This window comes from Pteropus medius, unplaced genomic scaffold (assembly GCF_902729225.1).
Source record: "Pteropus medius unplaced genomic scaffold, Ma_sr-lr_union100, whole genome shotgun sequence".
NCBI classification, from domain to species: Eukaryota; Metazoa; Chordata; class Mammalia; order Chiroptera; family Pteropodidae; genus Pteropus; species Pteropus medius.
The window spans coordinates 6,148,568-6,157,245 of record NW_024351073.1 but is presented as its reverse complement, the minus strand read 5'-3'; positions in this window follow the sequence as shown (position 1 = coordinate 6,157,245).

The following is an 8,678-nucleotide window of genomic DNA, read 5'->3' as shown; positions in this document are numbered from 1 at the left end:
GAGGAAAAATAATCTTACTATACAATTCAGTTAGAAAGCCAGGTGATCCTTTGCCAACAAGCACTCAAGGTCCATATTTTAAGAAGGGCCTCCCAGTTATTGCCCTAATACACATTTTTTTTCTTTTTGGTTTGATGATGCCCAAAGATTGCACAGGAAGAATTTCATTATTTTAGATTAGTGTTCTCAACTGTGAGTGGTTTTGTCCCCATAGGACATTTGGCAATGTCTGGAGACATTTTGGGTTATCATTGCTGGAAGAAGGGTGATACTCATATCTAGTGGGTTGAGGCCAGGGATTCAGCTAAGCATCCTACAATGCACAGAATAGACACTCCCCTCTCCCCAAACAAAGATTTGGCTCAAAATGTCCATAGCACTGGCATTAAGAAAACCCTGCTTTAGACAAAAGCTTTTGCGGAGTGAGGTAACATATCAGAGTCAAGAAGTCATTTATTTAGTGAAAATAAATTTAGAACCTTTCTTGAAAGCTAACTTTCATACAGGGAGGTGGGTGTAGAAGAGTGAGGGGTCTCTGAGTACCTTCAGAGAATGGCAGAGGTATCTGATAAAGAAATGAGAAGGGAAGGACACCAAAAATAAATTCATAATTTTACAAAGTTACAACTTACTTTAGAGGAAAGCATGTACTTTGGAGAGACGGTTCAGAACCTCTAAAAATCTATTAAAATGTATTTCTAGTAGGCAAGGGGTGTATGATTTCTTTTGTATGTTGAACTTGGGCTTGATCTCTTGCTGTTGCTTCTCATTGGCTGAATCCAATGGGCATTGGGACAGCAAGAGCATCATGTGATGAAGGTAAGTGTCTTAGTCCATTCAGGCTGCTATAATACCATAGACTGGGTGGCTTATAAACAACAGAAATTTACTTCTCACAAATCTGGATGCCTGGAAGTCCATGATCAAGGCTCCATCAGATTCAATGTCCGGTGAGAGCCCGCTTCTTGGTTCATAGATGGCTATCTTTATGCTGTATCATCACACAGCAGACAGGGTGAGGGGAGCTGTCTAGGGTCTCCTTTATAAAGACACTAATCACATGCATAAGGTCTCTACTCTCAAGACCTACTCACCTCCCAAAAGTCTCACCTACTAATACCATTCTTTTACCACTACCCCGTTTCTTTGTGGTCCCTTATAGACACAATTTTAAACATCTTTCAGTTTTGTTTTGTTGTTTTCACATGCAGGGATTACTCTTCACTTGCAAGATTTTCATTCAACAAAGAAAAATTAGAACTGTGATCCTGATTACACTATACATGAGAAAGGAAAAAAGTAGGATAATCTATTAAACTTGAAAGCCTTTTTGGAATAATTAACCAATAAATATATGCTAAATATATGCTATTTATTAAACCTTATGAATAGGTGCAATAGCTAATATAGTGACTTTAAAATAATATTTCTGCCTTCAGTTAGCTTTATAAATAATATAGAGATAATATTCTTCAATATTAAAATTAAAATTTAAAATTATAAAAGATACAGTTATTATAATCAAAATAACAACAGGAGTACCTTTATATGTTTTCACATGATAGTGTGTGACTGCAGGAAATAATCTAGTGTGGGTAATGCAGTTTGGAAGAGTGGAAGAAACACAAATTTTGGAGACAAATAGACCTGTTTTTTCTAATTATATAACTTTAACCAGACCACTTAACCTCCCTAAGTCTGTTTCCTCAATGAGGTACCATGCAGAATTTTGAGGATTAAATAAGTTGGTCAAAAGTAGTAGTTCTTATTAAGATGAGATTTCCACACAGATATTTAAATGAGAGGCACCTAGATAGGAGCCTCCTGAGATGTAAATGACCACCCTGCAGACAGAGGGCCCTTGACTGGTAAGGGACTGAAGAAGTGCTGCTCCTTGAGCTCCATGTTGAGGTAAAAGAAACAAACCTTGGAGCAGGAAAGGATCCAGGTTATACAGGCAAGGGACGGAGAATATTAGAATATAGCAAAATTCATCAAGCTTCTCCTTATTCACTATCTCTGTTATTCCCCTTATTTGCAACTCTCTACAAAGGCAAATGCAAATGCAAATGCTTAAAACAGAAAACACTATGGACTTCATTTCAGGGACATGCTAGAAGAGAAGCATTCCATCTCACAATCCATCTTGGAGGGAGAAAAATCTCTGGAAGGAACATGGCTCCTGGTATCTTAAGAGGAAAGAGAAGTAGGCTGAGTCCTATGGGACTGCACAGAAAAGGTGAGGCGAGAAATGGAAAATGTGGCTCTTAACTGCTATGAGGCCCATTAAGGTCCCCAACATTTCATTAATTTCCAAGAGAATCACATACCCAATATGTGCTCTAGATACAAATAGTAACTATGAACTTGTTGAGGTCTTATGCTGGGCATTGAGAGATGGAGAGATTGAGATGGCTCTGACGGGATAAGTGCATGACCAATGAGCAAAAGCCAGGATACAGAAAAATACTGTCAGCTCTGTTGGGGATAAATCCATTTGGTTGGAATTCATGAGGACAGAAAAGAAAGGTGAACTGGAAAGTGATTAGGGTCAAAGTTGTGAAGGTCCTTTAAGGCTAGGATGAAAAAGAAAAACCTTTGCTCCAGGCAATGAAAAACCATTGTAAGGTTCTCAGCAAAGAGATATGACAAAAGTGAAATTAATTCAAAGAGATTTTTCAGGATAGTTCTTAATGAACCTGAGAGAGTAATTAGCCAGAACATTCATTTTCCCAAACATAATTAATATTTATAGTCCTTTAGGGTTTGCAAAGTATTTTTCATATATCCACTTTCATTTTATTCTCCCAACAAATTCTGGAATCATGAGTTATTCTTATCTCCACTTAATAGCTGAAGAACACGAATATCGCATAGGGTTCCAACAGGAAACTCAAATTAGAGTAATTTGTAAAGTGTGTTTATTTACCAGGGGTAATAAAAAGGTGGGGAGGTATAGAAAGTCAGGAACCTGGAGACAGTAATAGTGGGAATTCTGTAACCACTGCTAGGCCAGGGGGGGTGAGGAGAGACAGAGTCTACTAGACCCTAGAAGGAAAGAGCTATGCAGAAAGGATTGCGATGAGAGGAACAGTGACCTCTGGTAGTGAAACATCAACAGCCCGAGGCAACTTCGTCCCCGGGGAAGAGCCAGTGGAAAAAATACCCTGATTTTGTCCTCCCATCTCTAGTTAAGATTTCCATTAGCCGGAAGCAACTGAAAGCCAATGGCACAGGAGTCCATTGATACAGGCCACACCTTTTACCCCTCAACATCCTCTCTAGTCTTCCATCCACGTGAAAAATTTAGATCCCCAGCACAATCTCCCTTAAGATTGTGTGTCGTCATAGATTGATGTCGATTCAATCATATTCCCTCACGAAACCTAAAATGTTAGTCACTCCTAGTGTCATACATGATAGAAGGAAAAGTTAGGGGAAGAAAAAAGAAGCGAAACAAAACAATTACTGTAGTCCGCACTTTTTTCTGGTCTGAATTAGTAATCACACCACCAAGACTGGCTTCATGGGTGTATAACCTTTGCAGTCAGTGACACGTAGCCCTTCACTGAGGAGGATTCTGCACTTGGTTAATGCTCTGCTGTTGATATATTGAAATTCTTGATAACATTTGAATAAGGGACCCCATAGTTTTATTTTGCCTTGGGCTCTGCAAATTATGTAGCCAATCTTGTGTAGCTCCCTTCTTTTAGCACCTATTCAAATTACTTGGCCTTTGTCAGGACCTGGCTAGACCAGATTCTTTACCTGGTGAGATCACCAACCTTCCTTTCTTGTCTTTATGGGGTTGCCAGAGTTTTCCAATGAGCAGAATATTAAGCAAGGAAGTACTAAAAAATGGTTCAAGAAGATAGATTAGTTAAATATAGTATAACAATTAGGAAGTGATAAGTCTTGAGTACATATTATCTTTTAAAAATACAATTTATTAAAAAAATACAATTTATTTAATTGTAAGTTTCTGACAAAATCCTCTTTTATGTAGCAGAAACTCATTTGTCCCCTAGAAATCAGGATCAATCATTCTGGCCAGACCCAATTATGCCTGTGGGTACAGTAGCATGTAGAGCCTCAAATGGCTAGGGAGCAGTCCCAGGCCAATTCCTCTAAAACATGACTATGACCATGCTCCCTGGTAGAAGCATTTTTCCCTTAGGGACTAGGACATTCAAAATCATCCAGCCCAAGACTGTAGGAACAGGAAGGAAAAGTACTTCCGATGAGTCACTAAGGGTTAATAATGAAAAAGGCTTTTTTGTCTCTGAACTCATGAATTCTGGATCTAGAAGAAAGAGCCCCCTATATTGGCACAGATATGTGGCATATACCCAGTGGCATACTGGTAAATGTTTAACAACCAACTCTCTGGGGAAAAAAAATAAGCCCTGATTTGTAGGATTTGCCAGTTTCTGAGGTGTAAATACTCCCACCGTAGCCAATATCAAACTACCAACGTCTGAACTCTGAGTTAGGAAAAGATATGTAGTATACAGTATTTCACCATACTGATGAAATAGACATAAACAACCTTGAAGAAATAGATAACAGTTAAACGTAGTAAAATAATTAGGAAGTGATAAATTTTGAGTATTTCTTACCTTGAAAAAATAATGTGTTTAATTGTAAGTTTATATAAATTCATAAAATTTATAAGTTTATAAAGATATATAAATATATAACATATATAATATGTGTCTGTGCAGCAAAAATATAAAACTATTTCAGAATAAAATTTATAGACTTTTTATTTTGAAATGACTAGATCGATAGAAGAGTTGCAAAGGTAGTACAGAGTTCCCACAGAGCCTTTTACTATTAGATATGAGCAGTGGAAGATAGAAAGCAAAATAAAAGACATGCTGATTATGCTAAGGAAGAGAGAAACAATGCATTATGTTAGGGAAAAAAAGGAAAAATGATACTTTTAGGGAAGGGATAGACATATAAAATGAAATAACATCAGAGATAGTAGAGAAATAGATGAGTTTTCAAAAAAGTAATGAAAATGAGGAATGTGTTAGATGTTATTAGATCAAAACGATAATGTATTGATTCCACTGAAATCAAATCTAACAGAGGATGGGAAGCAAGGTCTCTAAACAAACTGGAATAACTCACTTATAAAAAGCCAGGATTCGAATACCATGGAGAGTGTCCTCTTCAAGGTGTAGAGAGACTTTCTATTTTGGAGTTACTTATTTAAGGTTGACAGTGTCATTCAAAGTGTCCGTAGAACTTTTGGACAGATTTCAAAGGGAAACCAGAATCACTCAGAATCACTGGTGTAAAATACTCAAAGAATTTACTAGGTGTTTCAAGTTGACATAGTTTATGCCTGTGCCTCAAAACATCATCTTCTAAATTATCATCAGCATTATCTTCTGTGCTGTTTTCTATAGAGATGTATTTTGTATTGTATGAATCTGCATTATGATTTGTTATCATTTTCAATTGAATTTATAATCTTGACCATCTTTTTCAGGTATGAAACAATTTGCAGCATTAATTGCAAATAAATGAGAAAGAAAAAAATCGCATCAGTAGGGACCATATATCTTATAGCTCCAAGGATTTTAGATTAAAATATAAACCAAGATTAATTTGAAAAGTATGCTGCCACTCCAAATGTGATTGATGAATCATTTTATTATAACAAACATGAATGTAGTGTCACATTTTCCAAAGTGCACTCCATGGAACAATTATAGTTCTATTAGATGCTGTTAGAAGTTAAGTATCTTTGTCTCTTCGCCTCCTACAAAGAACCTCTAGTCCCCTTTTAAGTGAAATAGCACCCACATTTCTTTATCGTAACTGAAAATGGTGCCAAATGAATCATAAACACATTTTGCTTTGGAGATATCACTCATAGCACCCATCATGCTCAGCATCTCCTTCCAAAAGTGCCCACAGTCCATAAGGAGGAAAGCAGCTGATCTCTGTATTATGGTGGCTATTTCATATGACCAGCCCCTCAGCCATTGCTCATTAGACCAGGGGAAGCACCTAACCCAAGGAACAACCAATTGATTCATACGTTGGCCTGTGACTTATGATGATGTGATTGGTAATTAGACAGCCACTCTGATTCTCTCACTTGGGAATTTGAACCAGGACACATGGAGTAAATTGGCCAGCTGCTAATAGGAGGAAGAGCAAGACACAAGAATAACTGAATCATGGTAGTAGTGGACTACTAAAGTTCAAAGTCACAACTTCCTGCTACTACAGGGGACCTTGGATTCTTATCAACCATCAAGCTGCAGTCTTTGCAGCCTCCCACAATTATTGAGTTTTTCCTGCAATCCATGTAGCCTGGCTACACAGATGAGATTCTTGTTTCCCTTTCTATTCTACTTTGTGTAGTTTTAGTATAAATTCCCCATTTGTCAAAATTACCAAATGAGTTTCTTTATTGTAACTAAAAGAGCACCCCTACCCATTCTTCTAGTAATCAGATTCATACTTACTTGGCCATGTCCAAGCTGAGTGTTTTTCTAAGAAGAGCTAACACCAAGGCAGAACTTTCCAGGCATACCTTCTGTTGTCACACACCCTTTCTACTTCTTTTTTAAATAATGTTCTTACATGAGTGAATAAGAGATTAGTATAGATAATCTTGAATCTTCTCTAATCCATATTGCTAAAAAGTTGAATATGTGTAATCTATTATTTGTAACATCATCTGTAGCATAGTTCACAAATAATTTTGGTCCACTTCTCAAGGCAGAGCTGTTGAGAATCACTGTCTTAAAAAGCATGTAGAGTAGTGGATATAATCTATAACACTGGATGTCATTCAACAGTTTTTTGTTGGTAAAAACACGAAAGTTGCATAATAGCGTATTGGGCTCTGTATCTGAGAACTGTTGGAAGCTCCCATAATCTGCTTAGCCCTAAATGTGCATATGATGAAAGAACCCCTTCTTAACACCAGAGGGCACTGTGCCATTACGATACCTCTCTAAGAGGTTCTCACCAGCAACTGATTTTTACAGCTTCTACATTTCTGCACCAGGTTCAACCTTAAAAACAAACAAACGACCTTATGCCGTTTCTTTTTGCCATTCTTAAGCCAGTACTGGTTCCTAGGTTGAATGAGAATAAGGTGTTAAAAGAGACCAAGCTGCATAGCAGTAAAGATGATCTGTAATTTTAGCCTATATTGTTCTGCCTCTAGCAAATCAATAATCTTGATCTTTCTGGTCCTCGTTATCTTCATTTAAAATTAATATACAATTCATAAAAACATGTCTAAAGAGCATAATAAAATTGTTTTACATTAGAAGGTAAGATTAGATCCTGTTGATTTCCATTCTAATTTAAATATGGGAAGTCAGATTGGTTAACTTAACACTACTAAAATTGTGTATAATTCCTGGAACTTCTTAAGAACACTCACCAAGTACTACTAATAATCTATCCTTACTATAAACCTTCTTCTAGATCTAATTAGTATAGGGGTTTTGACTTCTTTTCTCACAATACAAATTAAGAGGCATTTTTAAAGTACTGCTTGTCTCAACACTCATTAATTCCCTAAATATTTATTGAACATCAACTGTGTGCCGGGCTCACGTCTGCTAGATGCTAGGAAACACATATAACTTGTGCTTTTGTTAATTTTTTGATCTCGGAGAAAATATTTTTTTAATTGCAAAACTGAACTGATAGGTACATGAAGTTATGAGCAGATATAACAGAGAAACTTGCTCCATCCAGTAAGGGTGGTCAGGAAATGGTTACCCTAAGAAAACGATACTAGACATCTGACAAATAAGTAGATGCTAAATAGGCAAAAAGTGTGTGAGGGAAGGCAGAGGAGGCTGGAGAGATACATCCTCTTGGCATATACCAAAAAAAAAAAAAAAAAAAAAAATCTATGGGAGAAGACCCGAGAAAAAAATGTTATTGTGGATAGAGTTTAGTGTATGGCCAGGTAGCAAGGAAGTTGGGCGATCAGGGGCCTTCAAAGGCATGTCTATTTTTATTCTAAAAGCAACTGCAAGCCACTGAGTTTTAAGCAGGAGGCTGCAGTCGTGTTCGTATTTGACAAGACCATCCTGGTGCCACGTGAAAAACGAATGCAGAATGCCGGGTTAGGAGGCTTATTGCTCTTCGTGGAAGGGTGACCCTGAAAGTGGTGAGTTGTTAAGGACTGATGTTCAGAAAGTAAAATCCATAAAACTTGGTGATGGAGTATATAAACAGTAAACGAGAACATTGCACTTATGATTTCAATTTATAAACTGTTTTAAATTGGCTGGTAAAATAAATAAAAGTACGCCCATTTGATTCTCAAAACTGAGACCTGCGCATGAGAATCCGTGGAATCACCCTGGTTATTTCCATAACTAAACGTTTCATTTCGTTTTCATGGGTCCTTAATGCTCCCTCATGCATTACAGACTGGTAGTGGCACGTAACAAGGAATGTCCGAGGAAAGGCGCTCGTCTCTAGATCACCAAGGTTTGGGTTTTGGGAAACCTAGATTGCCATGAGGAGGGCTCGAATCGCCGCTACAGCCTGGGGACCCTGGGAAATCTCGAGAACTGGGCAGTTATGACAGGTCAAGCGGCGCTGAAGGCGCCAGAAACTCTGGCCTCTGTTCCGGTACTGTCCCAGTCTAGGGATGGTACTCAGGATGCTGGCGACTT